At 50.5% G+C, this 23,941-nt stretch overlaps 1 protein-coding gene across 3 annotated transcripts in view; it reads right to left on the reverse strand.

Moving 5' to 3' along the window:
- The window catches only part of LOC103819066 (discoidin domain-containing receptor 2-like), a 63,754-nt gene extending 44,922 nt beyond the window's left edge, over positions 1-18,832 (reverse strand). The window contains exon 1 of one of the 3 annotated variants that reach the window (XM_050980885.1): positions 18,773-18,832. The gene's annotated coding sequence lies outside the window, so the exon portion shown is untranslated. Of the gene's footprint in view, positions 1-3,083; positions 3,249-18,573; positions 18,597-18,772 lie in introns of those variants that run through there. The other 2 variants (XM_050980886.1, XM_009093523.4) reach the window with 2 other exon arrangements.
- Between the last annotated feature and the right edge of the window lie 5,109 nt (positions 18,833-23,941).

Raw genomic sequence — 23,941 nt, forward strand, 5'->3', positions numbered from 1 at the left:
CTGGAACTCCTTTGGTCTTCCCAGATTTATTACAAATTGGCAGCCAGGATTCAGAAAGCTGCTTTAGCAATTTGTTTTAAACAAACAGGTTCCAGTGTTGCTCAAGTTTCAAAATACTCTGAAATGTTATCTTGGGTTTAACACCCTCCCTGGTTACCAGTGCAATGGGAGGTATTCTGAGAGAACATCATCCAGCTTCTCCACAAAAATGGAAAAGAAATGTTTTACTTCTCTGTATTGTTATCAGCAATCAGTTGAGTTTAACCCTTCCCAACAATTTAAGCACCACTGACGAAATTTATTTTGTTTTACAGATATTAAAATATTTCTCACTGCCCCATTATATATTTGCTGTGCTTTTCCAGTCATCTTTAGCTTTCCTTATCAACTGGCTACCTTCAAAAATACCAGTAACAGCTTCTTATCTACAACCTTTGTTTTGCAAATTGCTCACAGTTGAGCCTATTTAAAAGCGAAAACATGATTACTGAGGGAAGCTCTTTGCAAAACCAGAAGAGAAGCAAACCCTTGCATAGAGCTGCACTAGTAGTACCTGAAAACTGCTGATTTTTGCAAGGGTGAAAGCCAAATTCTGAGACACTTCAGTGAAAATCAAACCAGAAACAGGATTTTCGAACGTCTGCTAATTGAGCCTCCCTCAAACCACCACAAATGCTGGTATTATCAATATTATTATTGCAATTTCTCTTCATATTTGTAAAAACAAAACTCAGAGCACCTGTAGCTGGCAAAAAGCCCCTCCCCTTTGCCTGAGGAGCACTATGGGCTCTGCTCCAGTGGCACCAAAAATGTTAATAAAAATGAAGAGCCATGCCCTACGGCCACAGGAAGATACCAGATTTGAAGAAGCTTTTCCAATATCAGAAAGAAGCATAACTTACCATCCTTCACTGCATTCCACAGACTGCAATAACTCCGAATACCAACATGCAATGAGTGGGAAGTGCTCCAGCCCTCCCACAGCACCCCAGGAGCCAGAAGGGACAATTCTGGCTGTGACCTCAGTGGGTACCATTTCTCCAGAGGCTGAGCACAGCCTCCAGCCAAGGCAGCCCTGTCTGGGTACACACAGCTGTTGCATTTGGCTTCAGCAAACTTTGTTTACGACCCAAAGTGGTTTTAAAGTTTAATTTATGAAGTGCCTGGCAGAGATGGGAGCAGTGAGTGGCAACACTCACACATCACCTGAAACACAGCATCAACCCTGGAGACTCCAGGGAGGATTTCCAGGCAGCTCCAGCCATGTTGCACTGGGTTTGCTATTTACTGGTACAGCTCTGCAAGATAACATTTAACTTCCCATGTACAGAGACAAATGTACCATTTAATTAAACATTCCAGCAAAATATCCACCATGACTAGAGACAGCTCAGAGAACATCTTTGCTTACCACAATGTATTTCAAGCAATCAAAGCAAATGTTCTGCTTATAAACAAAGGAAAAGCCAAGAACACAGAAAAAATCTCGAGCAGCATTTCACAGCTTTGGCAAGGCGGAATGACCAATTCTGATTAAATTTTCTCGAGACAACAAAAAACAAAAGCCCACAGAGATGTAATAAGATTTAGCAATTATGCATAAGGCAGGTAGCAGTAGGAAAAATCATGGTGTTGTTGGAGGCAAAGGCAAGAGAAACAGGAGAGATGAGAAGGGGGAAAAGAAACATGTAAAACAATGATGCCTAAACCAAAAAAAAAGGACCCCATTTACCTCTTTTCCACATTGAAAATGAACTGAAATTAAAAAACAACAAATTAAAACAGAGGAAATGAAATTCCACAGCGTACCATGTACATTGAGCCTCTGGGACATATTGCCACAGAGCAATGTGGGAGTAATTCAATAAAATATTGGAAGTAGATCTCCATAATAAGAACATCTGCAATTCCATTAACAGATTGAAAGCACACTGGAGATAAATTTTCCTCTAGCCAGGCATAAGCAAAGCAGTCAGTGATGTGAGCAGGGGTTATCTCCTGCACGGGCAGGTTATTCCAGAGCTGGCTGCACTCAGGCTCTGGGGCTTTCCTGGGCCTTTGATAAGATGGGTGCCTGAGTAGGTGGGCTGTGATCCCAGCCAGTTTTGGCAAGCTCTGCTTTTGTGGACAGAGATCACATTTCAGTTTTCAGCAGCTTATTGTGCAGCTTCTCAAAAAGAGAAACAACACTACCCCCCCCCCCCCTTTTTTTTAAAGAGATTATACTCTGTGACACAAAAAGAGCAGATGAAATTTCAGCCAAACCTATTAAAGAAATACCTGTGGAACAGTGAGCGACCTTGAACACTCTTGGTGGAAACACAACTATTTTGGAAAGTTCTCCACACCTGAAGAAGTGGGTTTACTGAGGAAATAAGATTTTATCTGGAAGGGCTGCTACCAGAGAGCCCAATGGCTAACCCTAACAATGAGGATTCTCAGGAGCACCTTCCTGCATATTCACACTCCCATGTTTCAGGGTAAGTGGGAGCCTGAGAAAGTTTAACAGTGACCAAAACTGCAGTAGGTGCTTCAGGAGGGAACAGGGTCTGCCTCTCCGTGGGACAAGAGGTGAGAACAGAGGAATGCTCCCCCACAGAACCCGTGGGGCAGGAGCTGCTGGGCTCAGGGCACAGGAGCACCTTCCCTCACTTTGCCACTGCCCACAAAACCGCGCTGCCAGCTCCAGCTTTGCACATCTGTCCCAGCCTCAGCCCTGGCACAGCTCAGAGCTGGAAGGCTGCCCACACCCCCCGAGAGCCCCAGAGACCAGTGCTGCCCAGAACCCAGCCAGCAGCACCTCTGTGCCCACAGAACAGCCTGTGTGCCCCAGGGGTGCCCAGGCACATCCCTGAGGGAATGCCCACGATTTGGGAACCCTCCCGGAGCTGTGGGAGGGAAAACAGGCTGCAAAGAGCCACCCTCTCCCTACCGGGCAGAAAAGCCTTCACCTCGCAGCAAAATCCTCCTCCACCACTCCCAGCAAGCCTCCAAAGGCTTTGTCCAAGGACAGAAACAGGAGGGGAGAGAAGGGAGAGAGCTGACAGCAAGCTGAGAGCCAGGTTAAGCTGCAATGACCCTACCTGCCTCTGCCAGGGCCTGCTGAGCACAGGGAACAACTGCTACGGCTCTCTGGAGCTCCACAGGTTGAGCCAGGCTGTAGTTTCGACATTCCTTGCAACTTTCCACCAGCACACACATGATATGTTCAAACTTGAGTAACTCCTCCCTCCTCCCTCCCTCCGCGCACACAGACAGGCCCAGGAGATGGCCCTGCCTCTATCATCCCAGTTCCTATAGCAACTCCTGACCCAGCAGATGGAAACAGAGCTGTTTTCTAGGCAAATCTGCCTTCTTGGATTCCTCTGCTCTTCCCTGCTGTTGGCCCCTCCTTGCTCCAGTGCTCTCCCTGGGGGCTGCTCCGCTGGCACCTGGCCCAGACTTTGCCTGGAGGAAGGCCAAGCTTTGAATTCATTTAGTAAAACCACAACATAAAGCAGCTCTCCTGCTCAGGAAGCAGGGCCCGTGTAGTCCCAGGGGCAGGCCAGGCTGCAGAGCCAGCCTGCACCTTCTGCTTGAGCACAGCTGCCCGTCCTGGGCAGGAGGATCCCGGCAGGAACATCACCTCTGCTCATCCTCATCCTCCCCCAGTCTGTGCCATCCACGAGGAAAGGTAAAAAAAGGCAGAACCAGTCATTTATTAGCAAGTCCAGCCAACAGAATTATTATAACCTCAGGCACTTCTCAGACATTTGGACTTCTGCTTCCAAAGCCTTTCCTGGAAGAGGGAGAGCCCAGCTGCGACAGCAAGGCTCTCTGTGTGCTCATCACAACTGCTCACCCCATTGCTGTCCTCAGGTCAGGGCCTCACAGGAGTGCAGGTCACCACTGCAGCTGTCTGAGAACAGCACATCACATTCAGTACCCTTTCTCTAAAAATACAGAAACTGAGGGAAAATAATGAACTCTAACCAAGCTGTGGCATTTCAGGGGAGATAATTACCAAGGGTGACAGTGGGAATGTCATGAGCAGGTGGCTCCGTGGTGGCAGGACAAGCAGGACTGCAGCTGGGAACAGGGCCAGCAGGTCTCTATGAGACCACCCAAACCCAGCACAGGGGCTACAGAGCTGCTCCTGGGTTGCACAGCCCTCCACAGCCCTTCCACCCCAAGCCATCCCTGCCCACAAGGGCTCTGCTGCCCCGGCCACTGGAGAGCCCTGGGGGGCACAGCAGGATGGGGACACACTCATGTAGCTGAGAAGGGCACTGGGGCTGGAGAGGAACCCTGAGGGCACTGGGGTACAGCCCCAGCGGGATCCATGGCAGCACAGGATGAGCAGAGAGCAGCAGGAATGTGCTGACCCTGCCTGCTGGGAAATGCAGGTGCCAGCCTGTCTGCTGAGAGGGAGCTGCTCCGCAAGGGAAGGGCTGCAATGTCTCTCTCACACACCTGGCAGGGCTAGGACTCCTCCCAGGGCCAGCAGAGCAGGGCTGGGAAGTGATGCCAGCATTGTACAGGACTCACAGGGACTGCACAGCAGGAGGGTGAAGAGGGGTCAGCAGCCACCCAGCCCATCCTGCAGAACCCCCCAGGCTACATCAGCTTCCAGCAGGAATCCCAGCAAAGCCTCAACAGATCAGCATTTTGGGTATCGGGATTTTGGGTATCCCAAAGGAAGAAAGGAAGCAGACATGAAGCACAACTGTGCCCACACTAAATCCCAGCAAGAAGATGCAGTCAGATGCAACCTTGCTCCCATTTCCCTCCCTACCCCATCCCAGCCACACAACCCACCTCTGGTCTGAGAACAGAAAACTCTTATTTTTTTCCCCCAATGTAATTTTTCCATGCATCAGTGAGTTAACAGAGGGATGGGACAGTCCCTAAGGCTCCTAGATGGTTGGGACATGACCAGCAGTAGGGTGGATGTGGGAAGACATCAGATCCCTTTCTGCCTACTCCAAAGGGGTGTTACTCATTCTGATAATGCCCTTCCAAGGCACTCTCCTCCCAAAACAAGGATCCCTGCCCTGAGGACACAATGGTACATGGGGACCAAGCTGGATACAGGCCCCTGGGGTAAACTGGGACCAAACAATTCCCTTTGCAAGACAGAGGGCAGATTATGGCAGCAGGAAACGCTGGACATCCAGGAACAGGGAGCCCAGGAGTGGCATCAATAAAAGCATCAAAGCAGATGCATATCACACATACTACATCAAGGGTTTAGAAAAAGCTCCCGATTTCCCTGTGGTGCTGGGAAGAGCAATGGCTCAACTCACAAACAGATCTGAGGAGCTCCTTTCCCTGGGGAAGGACATTGCTGTGGAGGCACAAAACACTGCTGGAAAACTGCTGAGCTTGCAGTCAGACTCACTTGAGCTGTTCAGCACAGAAAAAGGCTCTCTGCTGGATGCCCTCTGAGATGTAACATGATCCCACAGTACACATCCACTAATCAATTGAGGGATAAAGCAAAGCAGAAAAAGTCTTTTTTTTTTTTTTACTGGAATGAGCCCAAATATGCACAATAACAGATCCCACTCAGAGCTATTGCAAACTCAAGTGCTTGGGAGAGTTTTGCATCTCACATCGCAAAGGGAGCATATTTCTGCAATAGCATCATTGCTTCTCAAATTGGGTATTTGAGAGACTTCCTAATGACCTCATAGCAGCACATGTGACCACTAAGTCATCTTCTCAAAGGACCAGGAATAACATCAACAGACCCTGTTTTGGTTGTGCACAGGACAGCTTTCCTCAGCACAAGCAGGTTCCTGAACAGCACGGGAGCAGAAAAGAGCCGGACCCAGCTCAGGCCAGAGCTGGCATCGTGATTGTTTCTCCAAAAGATTCTGTCTGTCCTTGGAAAAGATCCATCCAATTAACAGATGGAGACCCATTAGCACATACTAAATTCCACATACTAATTTAGACACAAAAGCTTGTTTACCCCAGTGCAGGCCAAATTCATAGGGTTTAAGGCATCTATACGATAATGTAAATCCCAGAAGTATTCCAAACACATTCCAAGAGATAAGAGGTGAACTCACAAAACATGAAATAATGACTTGAAAGGGTTTCCAATTTTTTTTTTGTCCCAGTGCTTAAAAATAACCCGCTATGCTGAGCAGCAGAGCGGGAATTAGGAATTTGTGGGTGATGAACTGCTGAGCTGATCACATTGGGATGGGGAAGTTGCTTTTTTGCTGACCCCAAGCCACCCCCAGTCAGGTGGCACTGGGAAAAATAAATGAGTGATTATGTTAACACCTAGGTGAATTATGTTATACCTAGGTAATTATGTTATACCTAGGTGAAGGCAACTACACAAAGAGCTCAAGCCAGACTGATGGCCTTGAACACCTGGGGAGATTCCCCCCTCTGTTCCCAGCACAAGGCTCCTGCAGAGGAAAAGTGACAAAATCCCACTGTGGAGATGTCAGGAGACCTGCACCAGACAACTTCCCCAGTACCAACAGTAATATGGGAACACACATCCAAGCAAGAATAAGGAACATCATCAAACAGCACCCAAGAGCTTCCTCTGCCAGGTCTCTCCTGCAGCAGTAGCAGCAGTACAACAGGTCCACAAAACCTCCTGTCCCTGCCCAGGGGCTCTGCTCCATGGGCCTTACACTCTCTGCTTCCCACCCAGCCCAGCTATGGCAGGACCTCCACCTGCCTTATCCCAGGAAGGCTCCAGCAGGAGCTGGTAATCCTGTGAGCACCAACAGCTCTTGTCACACAGGACCAGGACATCACCCAAGTGGCCTTGGGCTAAACACAGACACAACTGAGGAACACAGGACAGCCCCACTATGGAGGCTGGACCTGCACAGTGTTAAAGGTTTTTAATCTTTCAGTGAGAGGCGGTGAAAACCAACTCCTGCCTTCACCTTTCCAGGAACTTTTGATGGAACACAGAAGCCTGCTGTGAAAGTGCTCTGTTTACACCCTGCAGCCCTGTCCTGTCTTTACCCAGAGGGAGTGTGTTCACTCCCACTACCCCATGAAACATCTGCTCAGCCCAGCTCTGGCTCTGCTGGAATCATCCTTCCACTGCAAAGAAACCCACTTCCAGCCATAAACCTGGGAAAAGAGGGAAGTGGGGCACAGCTTGGCATGATGAGGAGGGCAAGTTTGAGACATGACATCTTCCAAGAAGTACTGACAAACCACCTCCACACACCAGGTGCTGACTAGAGCTGCTCTGCAGGGTACCAGAAGGCTCAGAGCTGACAAGACAGAGCATGTGGTAACATTACAGACACCTGAGGTGGGACACACCCATCCCAAAGGGTGCAAAACAAGGGCTCCAAGGGGAGCACTTACCTTCCACCACATTCCGCCCTCCCTGTGCCAAGGGAGATTTCCTGCTCTGAAGGGAGATTAGCGGAGTCCTCAAGTGGGCAAGTACCAGAGCAGAACTTCTTTACCTCTCAGTCACTTCCCAAATCACCAGGACAACCTCTGACCCAGGCATGGGACAGACACCTCCTCATATCCCCAAATGATAAAGTTCTGCAGCTGTGCCAAGCTCCCTCTTTCTGGGCACACAGGCAGCTGCCCAGCAAAGGCCTGTCCTGCTGGGACTCGGGAACAGAGGCCTCATGCCACCACAGCTCCCTCTCCCATGAGCCAGAATGGCTGAGGAGGTGGCAACAGAGGAATGACAACTGTTCCCCAGCTCCAAAAATCTCTCTCAGAGCTTTAATGTTACCAGGAAAGCTCCCAACAGGAGCAGCCTCCCATTTGCCCTGTTTAAACAACAGGGTCCCCATCGTGGGCTGCCCCAAAGGTGAGGGTGAGGAGGGGTAAGCCCAGGTCAGAAGCAGGGCAGTGAGCTCAGCTCAGCCTCAGGTGCTGCAGTGACAAAGGCCCAGAGCACACGTCACCCAGAGCACGGAGCTGCTGGCACAGAGCAGTGCTCTGCAAGGACGCACTTGTAAGCACTCCCTGGCCATCAGCGCTGACGCAGCAACGGGAAAGGGGCAGAGAAAACCATTATGTGCAAACAGACATCCCTCCCTATCCCTGGACACCAGGACCAGCCCAAGCAGGACATCTCCAGCCTTTCTCTTGTCTGCCTGTGGAGCCAAAAACCCTCAGGCGTCCTGCTGCAGATGAGAATCACTGCCACAACAAGGAAGGGCTCAACTCCCATAAACCAGAAAAAAAGCTCTGGGGTTTTGACCCCTAATCCCTGGAAGCAGTTGGTATATTCAGCAGGCACATGGCCTCTTTCAAAGCTGGCTTTTCTTCTTGAAGCACTAGTATCTAACATCCTGAGCATTGTCCTTCACATGCTCCTCCCCACCACGGCAGCAGGCAGCTCTTTCTGCCCATCACCCCTATCAGGAGTTTGGATCAAGGACATGGTGTAAGGTGTTCTGACAAGCAGAGCTACACAGGTCCTGGGACTGCTGGGGACAAAGTCCTGCTGTCTCTCTTACAGTGATACTTCCCCACATCTCTCTCCCAGAAGTTTCCCAGATAAATCTGTGTTGTCATATCACATCTCAAAACTACAAGCTGTGAGGATCTGAGGAGACCAATGTGTGAGTAGTGATTCCAGATCCAGCTCAGAGAAAAGCTAATCAGCATCCTTCACCAGAGATTTTATTGCAGACACATGGAAAACACCAGCAGAAAAATCAAAGCAAACCATAAGCACTGGCTGTAAGCTTCATTGAGGAGGAACAGCCCCAGGGAAGGGAGATTCAGCACCAGCCTTGTGATTTTCCCAGCAAGGGACACCAACCCAGCTGAACCATGGAATGGGCAGAGCTCAGCTCATGGCAGCAATGCCACTACAGCTCCTCCCCTGAAGCACAGGGAGAGACCTCTGCAAAAACAAGTGGTGCATGGAAGAACTGGCGGTAAGAATAGAGCTGTCAGCCAACGTCAGCCTGTCACCAACGCCCCTGCAGCCCTTTACAGCTGCTACTCCACGACCCTCGGGCCACACAACCCCAAACCTGACCTCTGCACTTTGGACCAGAGTGAGCACATGGAGAGCAGCTGACAACAGTGATCCCCACATTTCTGTGATTCCTCAGCAAGGACCCTCATCTTCAAATAACAGAGCACGCAGAAGCCCATGCTCCCAGCCCTTCTGGCTGCCCTTTCTGGCATGGAAACAAAAGGCAGGAGCAGTTCAGATGTGCAAGATACCAAAGGGCCCCATAGCAAGTGAGAATTTGTAACCTACCCAAGGACACTGCTGCTCACTCACAACACCAGATTCATCCTACACAAGGACTGGTCTGCACTCCAACAGGAACACAACGCAAATCTGCAGAGCAGATGGCAGTGCCAACATCAGGACCAGACCACAGGAGCTCTCCTTTTCAGTGCCCATGAAGCATTCATATAATTCCTGTGGCACAAGGGGATGCACAGTCCAGGGATCCAGAGCTGAGTCTAGAAAAGAGGCCTTGGCTAAGGAAGCTCCCACCTCCTCAGCAGCTCTTTCCATCTCAGCCATTTCCCTTCCAAGCAAGGTTTCCTGGCCCGAGCAAGCACGAGGGGTGTTGCAATCCACAGTTCTGTCTGAAGAAATCCAGCCCAGCCCAGCCACAGCAGCAGGCCTGGTCTGGCCTATGTGCCATCCCTGGACACCCACTGTGTCCAGAAGCTCGTGCCATGCTGGAAGGCAAGTTTGCTCTTCGGATGTAGATAGCTGTTCTGCTCCCTTTAAAATACAGGACCACGATGGGTAACTCAGATGTGCACACACTCATCTCATGGGACCTTTTCTGAAGTAAATGCAGCAGACTCTGGGGAAAATCCTCTCCCTCCCATGGCAAGAGGCAGAGGAGGGTGGATAAAAGGCAACTGTGTGCTTTGTGCATGTGTGGCCTCCGTCTGGACAGCACTGATCCCACACTCTGCCTTGGGGCAAAGGATGCTCAGGGGTGCTCATCCTCTGCCTCCTGACAAACAGAATTCCAATGGGAAAACACCCATGAGCTCATTGTAGCAACAGGACAGGTCCTCCAGGCACTGTTCCACCTGCAATTCCCCATGCAAACACAGGAAAACCACCTGACAGCACCCCTGCCGGTTCCTCAGAAACAGCACGAGGGTCTGCTCATGTTTCCCATGTAAGCACAGAACAGGATTCAGATCCATTACGCATTACATTAACCCTACTGGGACATTTCCCACAGCTCACTCAAATGTTTTCAAACCTGCAGGATGAGGTCATTCCAACCTAAATGCATAACCCACTCTCCAAGGTGGTTGACTAGGTATAACTTCCAAGCAAAAGCAAACAAAAGCTGATCTGGTGTGATACCCTGCTCCATCCCCAACATGTTCAAGACTTGGCCAGACAAAACCATGGCTGAGCTGATCACTCACATGCTGGAGAGAGTCCCACTTCAAGCAGGAGGTCAGGCCAGAGCCCTCCAGATATGCTTTCACCCAGTGCTTCCATCATTCTATGGGAGCAAATGAGAAGAGGCAGAGTAATTACTGCCAGCAAGGAAGGCTTGCATCAAGTTTCTCTGGAGTAATCCTTCTAGATAATATTAAAAGCTCGGTTAGCAGAGATGTCAGCACTGACACAATGAGGGCTAATTCTGTCCTGGCAGGAGTACTGAGTGCCAGGACCTGAGCCTTGATGTACTGCACAGGTCTCAAACAGGGTCAGCACACTGCGTCACACCATCCTTGCACAAATTAACACCCACCACAAGAGAGGCCTTTTTGGAAACTTAACTTCAGCCATGCATTCAAATATAATAGTCTGCAATAATCCAAGAGCACAGATTAAAAGCCAGACAGCCAATAGCTCTCAAGACATTAGACGCAACTAGAAAATTCATTTCCCACTATAAGTCTTTACTCTAGGGAGGTCTCAACAGTACTGCTGCTATTTGGTGTCCTTCCAGTGCTGGGAAAAGGCCAAAAAATGCCGTAGCAGAGACTGAACCACACTACTGGGTGGGTTCAGTCCTTGGGAAGAAGGCAGAGTGTCTACATGAAGTGCAGTCTGGAGGGTGATGGGGAAGCAGCTGCTGGCACTGAGATGAAAGAGGGTTGCTGGTCAGCAGAGGAACTGCCATCAGTGCTGTTCCTTCTAGATGTCCACCCATGGTATCCACACATGACACTGGCCAGCAAAGCTCATTTTCTTAATGTAAAGAGTAAAGCCCTGTCCAGGTTGCCCCAGAACATAAAAGAAACATATGACTGCTGCTAGCCAAGTATGCAGACAGAAGGCATCAAACCCATGGAAAGAGGAAGGACACTTTGTGAAGTTACTGGAATAACATCCATCACAATCCAGAGAAATGCAAAACACATACACTTAAAAACTCCACAGGATGAATTCACAGCATTGAGACCTTCACTCAGGGAAAAGGGAGGGAGCTCTGTATGGCAGCTCTGCTGGTCTGATTTGTTGCCCTCAGCAGCACAGGGGCAGCACCTCAGCCTAAACAACAAAAGGGCATTGGAGGCACATTCCCAGCACCACCAGCTCATCTCCACTACAAATGCAGAAATGAAAGATAAACATTCCTGGAAGATCACATTACCCAGCATGAAGAGATGACAGCTTGTCAGGAGCAGCAGAAACAGGCTGAGCTCAATGGAAGGAGTCATCACAGGCTGACATCTTCCTATTGGAGAATACTGATACTCCAGCTATTTCTGCTACAGTTTGTTTTTTTTTTTTTTTACCTTTTGACAGGCAGAAACAAACAAGCACAAGTGAAATAACATAACAGTAATCGAGATGGACAGCAAAACCTGACACTTGGCTAGCTTAGCTCTCCATAGGAGGGTAACACAAATGAGGGACACCACGACCAAATGACAAATGCAATAAAAACAAGCCCAGTCTCATTCTTCAAGGGAAAATAAGAGCTGCAAAGGCACTGTGCTCTGCATGCTCCATCTCTGTATTTGCTTGTTCTTGAGCAGCTCTTCCTTACTGATGGGTGGGACATTTTAACACCTTAAATGCTATTCCCAGAGAAACTGAACTAACTCCTCATTTTCACAGCACAAATTCATCTGGTTGGAAGAAAATACCCCACCCTATTCCTCTGGCCTCCAAACTGCAGCTGGCAGCCTCAGGACACAGGACAGTCCTGGGGAAGAAACACAACTGTTTACTGTGTTTGTCTGTCCCTCCTCCCTCCCCCCGGGCACACAGGAGCTGATCATCTCCGTGCCACCTCCTGACAGGAGCTGACTTGTTCCAGGTTCATTTCTCACCACAGTTCTGCATTGCAGAGCTCTGCAGACAGATTTGGGCACAGCACCCGAACATCAAGAAAGAAAAGTCACATCAGGTCAGGAGAGCATCATCCACGCTGGGAGCACTTCCAAGCAAACACCCAAAGCTGCTGCATTAGGACAAGACAGGCCCCAAATCCAAATTTTGGAATGACTCCACCCAGTTTAATTCCTTGGTCATGCATTCTGCAAGCATTAGCTCTGAGTGGGCTGGGGTTCTAACAGCTCCACACTTGAAGCTTCATGGACAAAACAAGGTTTAGGCAGCACTTTTCAGAGTACACATCATCACCTCCCACATGTACCCTGCCAGGTCTGGGATGACCATCAGCCAGGCTCCAGGAGGACAGACCCAGCAGGATCCCATCCAGAAGCAGAGTGAAGGGTGAAACAGTTGAGCTGCTACAAAAAAATATACAGCCTCACTGCCATCCATCAGAGCAACAAATGTTCTACCAGGCCTTTCCATCAAAAAAAAGGGATTATTAGCCAGTAAGGGCATGGAACCAAAGCAACTTGTGTTCACAACTATTTTACCTAAAGTATAAAATAATACCACATAAAAAGCAGATATTTAGTGTTCTCAAGGAAGCCAAATGAAGTTTGATAATCTACAAACAGGAGTTTTCCACTTTCACATGCTTGACTTTATACCTGTGTGAAATTAAATGCTGGAAGAAGCTTCTGATAAACTCCCATGGAACAAACATGTTTAGATGACAGAAAAAAAATACCACGAAGCCTGTGCTGATCTGTAAAGTCTACTTGCAGTTATTTGTTTCAAAAGGAAAGCTCACAGGAGTGACTGAGAGGACACTACAAGTACAACATGGCTATGGAGTAGTAAGAGGTTTTAACATGTCTTATGCATTCCTGTCTTCAAGTTGCATAAAACTCTGACAGATTTAAAGGTTGGGATTTGAAGCTTTCCCTTTCCAGTCTGACTCCATTGTTAATTTTTTTAGAGATTTGGATCAAGTGGCTCTGGCTCCTACTTCTATAGCCAATAAAAACTCCACCCACCCCCAATCCATTTGTGCATAATTAATGCCTTTGTGATTGGCAAGAAGTGATTTTGGGCACAAAGAGGCTCTGGCATCAAAAAGGCACCTTCCTACCTTGCCTGTGAGAAGAGGTTGTACTTTAAAGCTACTGGCAGCAAAAGTTCCCTACGCTGGGAACACCACCCAACATCACCTCAGAACAGCTTTGCTTAATTTTCAACACTCTCAAATGATGGCTGTGATTATTTTGGAAGAGTAACCCAGTTGCCATCAAGAAGAATGGAAACCAGCATCCCTCCTGAGAGTGAGAGCAAAGATTGCTGGGATCCTCTGCAGCAGAACACTACCATCAAGCCTTCCCTGTTCAGAATGTTCTCATGCATCAACAGAAAAAACACCATCAATTCTACATAAATTCCTTTGCTGAAGCCAGCAGCAAAACGTCTGTGGAATTAAGGCAGATGAGAGCCTTCCCTCACTTGGGCTTATCCCAACCCCACACACACTAAAGAGAGAAACAGAGCTCAGGAAAGATGAAATACTTCCTTGCCATCATCTCCCGTTGCTGTCCAAGCAGCAAGCCCCAGCACTTGGGAGCATCCCTGGGTATTCTGTGTGCTCAGAAAGCTCCTGGTGGAGCACAAAGCCACCCTGAGCTGGCCCTGTCACAGCCTCTGGGGCTCTGTGTGTGCCATGAGGACACCGGGCATGTGACTCGCGTGTTAAAACTTTCTGGCTCACCAGTTCAGATTCTTTCCCTGCAAAACACACTGCATGATCTCATCTGCAAGCAATCAGCCTGAGAAATCAGCTTGTTAAAGGAAGCTTCTAGGAAAGGAGAGAAGTCTCTGGAGCATTTGGGGGCCTATATGATTTTAACCACTCTGTTAAACCCCAGCTGCTCTTCTCCCCATTGGGGTCACACAACCAAGGAACCATTTCTCCTCCACAACTCCAGACAGGACAGTTTGCCAACAACTAACTGCAGCATCCTATTTGCATTGTCCACAGCCTGAAAACACTCACATTTTCAAGCAAAACTCATTGCAAGCAGGCACTGAAAGAGTGCAAGGACAAACTCAGAGCTGCAAGCTGAGCAGCATCCAGAAAAGCAATTCATTAAACATGCAACAGTGATCATCTCAATGTGTAAACCAGAATATCCTCTGAATTTCTGGATGTGTATTTCAGCATTTCCTCACAGTTCTCACAGGGACCTAAGACATGCACCAGAAGACAGGAATAACCAGTACAGTGTGAGCTCTGCAGAGGAGTAAGGAACAAGCAATAAACTCCCTGGAATGCCAGCTTTGTCCTGAGATTGTTCAAAGTGATGTAACAGAATTTTACCAGAGTCTGGAGGTGCTGCAGGAGCCCTACACGCTCCCTGTGCTACAACATGCCCAGATGGCAACACCTTTTACTGCCCAATGAAAAGCCCGAGGAAACAGCACTGCAGAGTGTAGGACAAAGCACAGCATTAGGCTCCCAGCTGCACTCCCAGTTTGGCTCTCCAGGGCACTGTGGTGAGCAGAATGAGTCCTGTGCTCACACACTCAGTCACATTTGCATCCCTTGAGCTCCCAGAAGCAGGATCACCGCTCGCACTCAGCAGGGAGGGAGGGAAGATCAAAGCAGCATCCTGCCTTCTTCACTTCCTTCCATGCTGTCACACCCTGCTCAGCTGCTCCCAGCAGCATCTCCCAGGCAACCCTTTCCCAGCTGCCCCTCGCTGGTCATTCAAGTGCTTTGAAAGACTTTCCTTAAAATTCTTGCATAGAAATCACTGTTTAATGTTCAGCACGAACACAGGAGGCAGGGGGGAAAGCCAGCCTGTGTCTAACAAAGGAGATCTGCAGGACTGAGCCCTTGGCTCTTCACAGCTGTGGATTATTCCAAATGAAGTGATTATTCACCACTTCCAGCACCTATTTTCAGTGCAACTTGCAGAAGTAACTTCTCTGAAACAAACAGAAGGCAACAAAGATCAGGCAATACATATTTATTAACACGAGTGCTGAGAGAAAAGTTAAATCACACTGGGTTCTCCCTCACTTTGTAGGCTTACAAAAGCTACTTTATATACATAAAGTAGCTTCTGTAAAGAATTTACTTTATATAAGGATCAGGAATCCCTCAGCCCATAGTTGTTGAAGCTGCTGTGCAAATCAGGGTGAGCCCTGGACAATGCAGGATCACAGGCTGCAACTTTTTTGGTCAATGGTGGCACCTTCTAGCTCCAAATGACACTGTGACACTCACAGCAATTTGAAATAACTGCCTTGAAAAAGCTTTATGCTTTCTGTGTCTTTAAGAAATACATAGCTCTGACTGCAAACATTCAGGCTAAACAAAATGTTATGAGGAAAAAAAAAAGTGTTCTTCAAGCTTTTTATTCCCCGGCCAAATTCCTAATTTTACCAAATTAAGAGCAGACACCCCCTTCACCCCAACCCCAAACTGATGTCCACTGCTAAAATCAAGGTACAGGACAACTGCCCCCAAATTCCTAGAAAATTCAAGGAAGGGGGGTAATACTGAAGGGCTCAGCTGCTGGCTCCTCTGGTGCAGCTCCTCAACCAAATCATGAAAGAAGAAAAAGGAGACTTTCCAGCTCAAGTTCCAAGTCCTTTTTAAAAATCAGTTTATAACCACTAAAATAAACACAGTAAGAACAACTGTGCAGTAACTGGGAACCTGCAAAACCAGCTGCAGTTTAAGAGCAGAGTTTAGGCAATGTCTGGCAAACACCAGCAGATACAACAGCCCAGGAGGATGGCAGCACACTGGGGTTTGAAACACGGAATTTCACCCAAAGCTCATCGAGGAACTGCACGAAGTTCACCCACACTGGGCAGAAGCAGCTATTCTGTGCTGTTTACTGCTATGGTGAGCATTTGCTCCCTGTTAGAACTGCCTCTCTCCCAAATTCCAACCTCCTCTTGGCTTCTGCCCCATGCTGCCTCAGCCCAGCCAGGAGTTTCCCAATGCACCTGACACCTGGGTGGGCACACTGCTCTCCTGTCACCCAAAAACCTCCTGCTGGTCCCTCAGGGCACAGACACCCACTGCACCAAACCTCCCCAGGAAACAGCCAGCTTGAAGGGAAGGAAGAGCAAGAAACCTGGAACAAGCAGACTTCTCCAAGGCACCATGACCTGGATATTCTAAGTCACTTTAGGACATCTCCAGAACAGCAACCACAGCAGATGGTGCAGAAGGACAGCACCAAGCAGCACCTCTGAAGAAAATCCATCCAGAGCTCTACTGACATCTCACCTTTGAGCTCCCCAGCAGAACTCCCCAGGATTTGGACATTCTGACTTTCTTTAGAACTAAAGATCCAATTCTCCATTCAGTGTTATCCAAGGAGCCACATGCTTTGAACATCCTCCTTCACTGCAGAGCTGACAGTTTTCAGTTACAGCCAGTTGGAGTTGTTCTTGGCTCTCCATCCCTCACCACAGACCTGTGCTCTCCATGGCCGGGCTTCTCAATGTGCACATAAAGCAAATTCAGGAAAGATGAAACAAATAAAAGCCTTCCTGGACACTGACTGAAATTGGAAAGACAAAAACTCCTAGAACAGGCAAGGAGAGAGCTTTGGGAAGGAAAAGATGACCTGAGCCATTTCCAGAGGAGGAAAAGCACAGGGAGCCTCAGGTCTCGCTCTTGGTGGGACAAGGGGTAAAGCTTCTAATGCACATTAGATATGAGAAAGCAGGTTTTTATTTGAAATGAGGGTGCTGAAGCCCTGGCACAGGTTGCCCAGAGAAGCTGTGGCTGCCCCTTACCTCCAAGCCAGGTTGGACAGGGCTTGGAGAAACCTGGGACTATTGAATATATTCCTACTCACTGCAAGAGAGTTGGACTAGAAGAGCTTCAAAGATCCTTTCCAACTCAAACTCAGTGGTTCTAAGATGCTGCAAATGTCAGACTGCAGCCTGCAACCATCAGAAGGATAGAGATCATTTGCTCACAGCAAAAGAAAGCTCACACCACCTGATACCTGCCCAGGGGACAAGCACACACCTGGATAATAGATTTAGGGCTTCTTAAAATACAATTACTTTCCTAATTATACACCAGAGGCCAGAACCCACAGGCTGAGCAAGCCATGAACAGCACAGCAGTTAATTCACAGAGAGCTCCTCTTGATTTCCACAGCCCACATTACCCAGACATCAGCCTGAATGGACATTGGAGCCTTTCTAATTTTATAGTCCACAGAGACAAGGCAGGGACGGCTGATGGAAGAGCAGCAAGGCCTCTGCCCACACACACCACTGCTGCTGGCTCTGCAACTGAAGAGCTGCTTCTACTTTTTTTTTAAAGATTTTTTTTTTTAATGGAGTCAGCTGAAGAGAAAATGAAGAGCTCGGCATTTTAAACCAAAGCATTTCAAAATGCTTGTTTATCTTTCAGCCTCAAAAGAAGAGAAATAAAGTGAAACAAAATCTCAGTCATACCCTCTTAAGTTTTTCCTCTCTGCCTCCAACAAAGCAAAGTGCCCTGAGCTCCACTTGATCACTTTTTCTTTTCTTTCCCCTTTGGGTTAAAACATTTCAGTTAGAGAAGCTGACACAAAACAGTCCCGAATTCTCTTATTTTATCTTTTCCGCATCTTATTTCTCCATTAAAGAGTATTTAGAAGGCAGAGCAGCCAAAGGAACAGTGCATCCAACACAAAAAAATGGATGGAGAAACACACCAACAAACAAGCAGTGGCATAAACCAACAAAGGCTACAATAAAATTTTAAAAGCAAAGTATTCACACAGAGCTCTGCTTAAGGAATAGAAAAATGGAAAGCTCTTTTTTTCACATGGAGAAAAACCCCAGGCAAACGAGCCATGAGGCAGCACAAGAGCCCAACTCAAAGTTGCGAGGAAGAACCAGATGCCGGGACCCGAGTCTAACAAACCCGCCCGCCCCGCACCGAGGTTTCATCGCAGCGCGCACAGCTCCAGCAGCCGCCGGCGGGGCAGCGGAACCGGCCCGGGCGCGGTACCGGCTGCGGGACCCAAAAGCACCGGCGGGAAGGGCAGGACGGAGCGGGGCGGGGGGACCCGCACCCCGCCGGGAACCCCCGGGAGGGGCGGAGAGGCCGAACAAAGCCCCGCACTCGCTTTTCTTCGCGGGGCTCCCGGGCACGTTCCTGCCCTGAGCCCCGCACTGTCCCGGGCAGCGCCCCCACAGCTTCGGGGGCTCCGCGGGGACCGAGCCCGGGGCGGCCGCCCACAGCCCGGGGCACCCCGGGGACCCCGGCCCGGCCCCTCCCGGCCCAGCGGGGACACCGCCCCGGCACCCACCGAACCCCGGAGCGGGTCCGCGGTACCCTCGGCACACCGGGAGCCCCGCGGGGCTTCAGCGAGCGGCGCCCCGGGGGCGGCCCCGCGCTCCGACCGCGGCGGGACCGCAGCGGCCGCGCCGCCCCTGCTCCGTCCCGCGGGGAGCCGGGCCGGGAGCCGGGCTGGGAGCCGGGCAGGGCGGGGCGGCCCCGGCGCTTACCTGGGGCAGGGCAGGCCGGGCGGCGGCGGCGCGGGCTCGCGGCCCCTTCCGGCGGGCGGGCGGGCGGGGGCGGCCGCGGGCGCCGCGCTCTTAAAGCGGCCGCGCCGGGCCGGGGCCGCCGGGAGGAGTCGCTACGGCAACGGGACAGCGGGGCGGGAGCGCGGCGGGGCCGGCCGGGCACACGCCGGTGCCTTGGGCCTTCGAGCCCTTCCGTGTCCCCTGAGCGCCGGGCTGGGCACCCGTGTGTGTCCTTGTGCATCAGAGTCCTTCCATGTCCCCCGAGGGCCAGGACTGTGAGCTACCAGCACTGCCAGCCATGTGCCCTGTGCTGAAGGACTGAGCACCCGCGTCCCCTGTGCCCCAGAGTCCTTCCATGCTCCCTGTGCCCCAGGGCTGAGCACCCATGTCCCCTGTGCCCCAAAGTCCTTTCAGGTACCCCGGGGACAGGGGCTGTGCATCCGTGGCCCTTGTGCATCGCAGTCCCTCCATGTGCCCTGTGCATCACGGCTGTGCACTCACGCTCACTGCACCCTGTGGGATGGCTGTCCCCCCATGTGCCTCACTGTCCCCCCATGTGCCTCATGGCTCCTCCATGTCCCCTCTGCATGCCCCCGTCTGCCTCACAGCCCCTCTGCATGCCCTGTGCCTCAGGGCTGAGCTGTGTCCCCCTGTGCCTCACAGTGCCTCCATGGGATCTGGGTGAGCTGGTTTAGTGCTCCAGGGTTACACTGGTACTGCTGGGTGCACAGTTGGGCTGGATGTTCTTCTGGGTCTTTTCCAAGCCTGATGATTCCATGTCCCTGTGTGCCTCAGGGCTGCCTAAGGAGCTGTGCCCCCATATGCCTTGGGGCTGGACCATGTCCCTGTGTGCTCACAGCCCTTCTGTGTCCCATCTTTGTCAGGGTCCCTCCATGTCCCTGTGTGCTCACAGCCCTTCTGTGTCCCCACGTTTCTCAGGGTCCCTCCATGTCCCCATGTGCCTCACTGTCTCTCTGTGTCCCCACGTTTCTCAGGGTCCCTCCATGTCCCCATGTGTCTCACTGTCACTCTGTTTACTCCCCAGCCAAATTCTCAGGGCTCTGCTGTGTCCCAGGTGCCTCAGGGCTGAACTGTGGCCCCTGTGTGCCTCCATGTTCCCAGGTGACCCCCCTGCCCCAGGGCTGGGCTGTGTCCCCTGTCCCCCTCCATGGCCCTGCCACATTCTCAGGTTATCTCCTGTATTTTTCAGCCCTGCCATGTCTCCCTATTTACCCTTATACGTCAGGTCACTGCCATGTCCCTGAGTCCCCCTTGCTGCCCAGTCCCTGCCACCCAGCCCAGCAAGGGTCCCATCACCAAAGCCATGGTGGCACTTGGTGTTGTTGGCCACCACTGGCACGTGCTGGTGGTGGCCCCTGAGGATGCCCAGGGGCTCCATTACAGCAGCCTCTCATCAAATTATGGGGTTCCATCCTCTTTCTGTGCTGCTGCCAGTGGAGATGGGCCCTTCCCTGGAGCTGTCCAGACATGTGGCCAAGAACAAACCAAAGAGAGCAGAAGCAGAGGGAAACTCTCCCAAGCAGGAGAAAGGGAAGGAAAGAAATTCTAGTTACCAGGGAATAGGTGTGCTCAGAGGTTTCCAGTACACCAGGTGAAAACAGAGCCAAAACATTGGGCCAGCAACCAGCTGGATGGAGCTACACACCCTCTGGGTGTAGAGTAGATGTAGATGGACTTTTTGAAGGTACTATTTGATAGCAAATAACATTGAAGAACATTGTTTTGCTCCTGGAAGCAGAAACCCTGGGTTTTCAGGTAATCTTGTGGTCATAACAACCAAACTTTCTGTCTCCCATAAAGAATTGTAACTCCTTTTTTCCTATATAAGTGTACACAAACTAGTTTTCAATACCATGTCTTTTAAGTCCAAGTCAAGTGGCTCTTTGTCGCTAAGAGGCAAAGAGAGGCACAGATTCTGCAATGTCTTCACTGGGTTGCTCATTGATTTATTGCATTCTTGTCATTTCCCCTGGCTGTTGTCTCCTCTCTAAGCCTTATTTACAGCAGCATTTTCAGCCTCTCCTTTCAGACAGCCAGCTGTGCAATGGAGTACAGCAGCATGTAATATCTAGGTGAGGCAAAGCAACGAAAAACCACTTTAATATGTTCTCCATGATGCTCCTGAGACATCACCAGTGCAGCTGGGAGGGAGCCAGGGGGTGAAACACACACCTGAAAAAAACAGCTGTGTTTATAATCCCATGGCACACCCCCACAGGGAGCAGGTGCCCTTGTGTGGCAGGAGGGGAAGGGGCCCAGCTCCTGCATTTGATGGAGACTCAAGAAGCTGCCTCAGAGCTTCCTATGTGAATTAGGGTGTGAAAAATCTTCTCACATCTCCCTGGGAAAAACTACTGAGCAGCTCCAGGTCCGGTCTGGATGGGCACAGGGGCAGTCAAGGGTTCATGTTGTAGGATTAGGGAAATATGGAGCAAGGTGCCTCTTTAGGAGCATCTCTGGGGTGCTGCATAGAATCATACAATCATTAAGGGTGGAAAAGCCTTCCAAAATCAACCATTAACCCAGCACTGTGTTCACCACTAAACTATGTCCCCAAGTGCCACACCTACACATTTTTTGAACAGGGATGGTGACATCAGCTCTGGGCAGCCTGTTTGAATTCCTGACCATCCTTTAAGAGAAGAAGAAATTTTTCCTGATATCCAATCTAAGCCAATATTAGGATCTCCACTGTAGGACACATCTTTAGTACTAAATTAAGCCACACCTGGGGACACTGCTGGGTCGCAAAGGTGATCACATGGCAATCTCCCAGAATGGTCCCTGGCCTGCCTTTGGGGTATTGCTTCCCTCGCCCTCCCCAGGGGTGGTTCCAGGTGGGAATGTCCCAGGGCTGCTCCCAGCACACATCTGGATGCTGTTTGCCTAAAGGCCAAGGGGTTTTAGCAGCAGGGATGTGTGCTGGAGCCAAGGTCTCTGTGCCCAGGTGCAGGGCTGGGGGGCTCTGGGGCAGCAGGATGGGGGGTCTGAGATGGCCTAAGGAGACTTGGGTGTGGAAAGAGGTTGGAGGGAAGGGTTGTGTGAGGAAAGAAGGGGTTGTGGCACAGATTGGAAAGGGGCTGGAGCACAGAACAGGGAACTGGGAGCTCTGGAGAGGAAGAAAAGAAACAAGTTTTGAGCCAATGTGGGAGTGGAGGCCACTGGGGTACAAGGGACACAGAGAAGGGACAGGAGCCACAAGCCTTGAGCAAGGCTGGGAATGAGTCCTGGCATGTCCCTGCCACAGAGCCTGTTTGGATACAGGGCTTTGCCATCCGGGGTGTAGCACAGATGCCTTATCCTTCCAGGGCATCCCATGGCTCCCAAAGCCAACCTGGGGCTGTCTCGGCCCCTGTGCAGGCAGCTGGAGCTGGGACACAGCTCTGAATGGCCTTGGTGATGCACAGGCCTGGGAGAAGCTACAGCAGGGCTGGGCAGGGCTGGGCAGGGCTGGGCTCACTGCCAGCTCCGAGCTGGGGAGAGGGATGTGAGCTCCCAGCAGTTCCTTCACCCCTGCCCTCACCTGAGCTGTCCTGGCCCTGCTGCACCCTGCCAAAAGCAAATCTTGTAGCAAACAGGGATGTCACAGCCCGGAGGAGGGGCTGGCCATGACAGAAACCACCAGACTTCATGCAATTGACTGACTGTAAACATGCCATTTTTATCGAGCTCATCCAAGTTACCAGGTCTGAAATGGATTTTTGGAGGTTGTGTTCAGCTCTCAGTGTCTGCCAGCTGGTGAAGGCAGCCTGTGCTTTACCTCAGCTCACCATCTCACGATGTTTGAACAATGAAACCTCCCACCTATAGAACCCAGGGATGGGGGCTGTTCTCTTTAAGGGATCTGTGTCTATTCTGCTGTGTTATGCCCCAGCACACTCATTTATTTTGACAGATTCTGGTTTCCTCTGCAGCATCCTCAGCAATGCTTTGTACCTGCGCCGTGGCGTCTCAGATTTGCTGTCTGGAGCACTGCAGGCCATTGCCTGTGTGTCCTGCTCAGCTCCTGTCTCTGCTGCCCTCTCGTGATGCCTCTGCATGTGCTGGGCTTGGAGGAAGACCTTGCCTCCCCCATCGACTCTGAGATGTCATCACCAGTACCATTGTTAAAAGTTCTTCCAGTTTCCAAAAACACTTATAATTCCTGAATTTTACAAAACTTCACAAGCCTTCCTTGTGTTTGTGTGCTCCCCTTGTTACACAGGGGAGATCCTCTGAAGGGCTCCCCCTCAATCACCACTTGCAGAAGTTGTGTACCAGCTGCTCCTTAATCCAGACAGTGCCTTGGCTTTTGTTTTTTTTCCCCAGTAGAAATTAAGCAGCTAAAATCTCATAGTGATGCAGCTCTTTCTATTTTTTTTTTTGGGGGGGGGTTGGTTTTGTTTGGTTTGGGTTTTTTGTTTTGTTTTGGTTTTAGGCAAACAGGTCTCTTTGTTCACCATGGGCTGCAGCAGCTCCCTGCTCTCCTCTGCCTTGGTCTGCAGTGCTGCACTCAGCTTTGCCACCCCTCCTGTGCAATCACTGCCTGTGCCACCAGCTTCCTCCATCCCTGGGTCACACCTGCCTGCTGTGGGGCACTACAAAACCTCTGAGTCCTGGTTTATCCAGACCTGAGGAAATAACTGCTTTTTCCCAAGAAAACACCTCCTTCTGGGACACTGCTTTGTGAACAGCTGTGTGAGGCTCACCAGCTCTGTTCCCATGTGGCATGGAGTCAATTGGAATTAAGTCCCAGGCAAGTGTAAGAGATTGGCCAAGGAGGTGGTGAGATTCCATGCTTGGAGATTTTAAAAGCTGGGCTGGACGCAGCTCTGAGCAACCTGGCAAAGGTTTGGGGCTGTTCTGCAGAGTGGATGGTTGGGCTGCAGAGCTGGAGGGCAAAGCCTGGGCTGCACAGACATAACGTGGTGTTTTGGGGATGAACTTCATGGGGGAAGCCCTGATACATGAGAGACATGAGTCTGGCATGGCTTGGAGAGGGGGTTTCATGTGCCTTTCCCCAGGCAGCCTCTTCCCAGGAGCCTGGGCTGGGAAAATCCCAGGAGGCCTTACTCAGCCATTCCTCAGGATGCCTAAATCAAGGCAGTGAATCCCAGCCTCAGAGGCTGTCTGATAACACAGCCCAGCAAG

This window comes from Serinus canaria, chromosome 17, assembly GCF_022539315.1.
Source record: "Serinus canaria isolate serCan28SL12 chromosome 17, serCan2020, whole genome shotgun sequence".
In the NCBI taxonomy this organism is placed as follows: Eukaryota; Metazoa; Chordata; class Aves; order Passeriformes; family Fringillidae; genus Serinus; species Serinus canaria.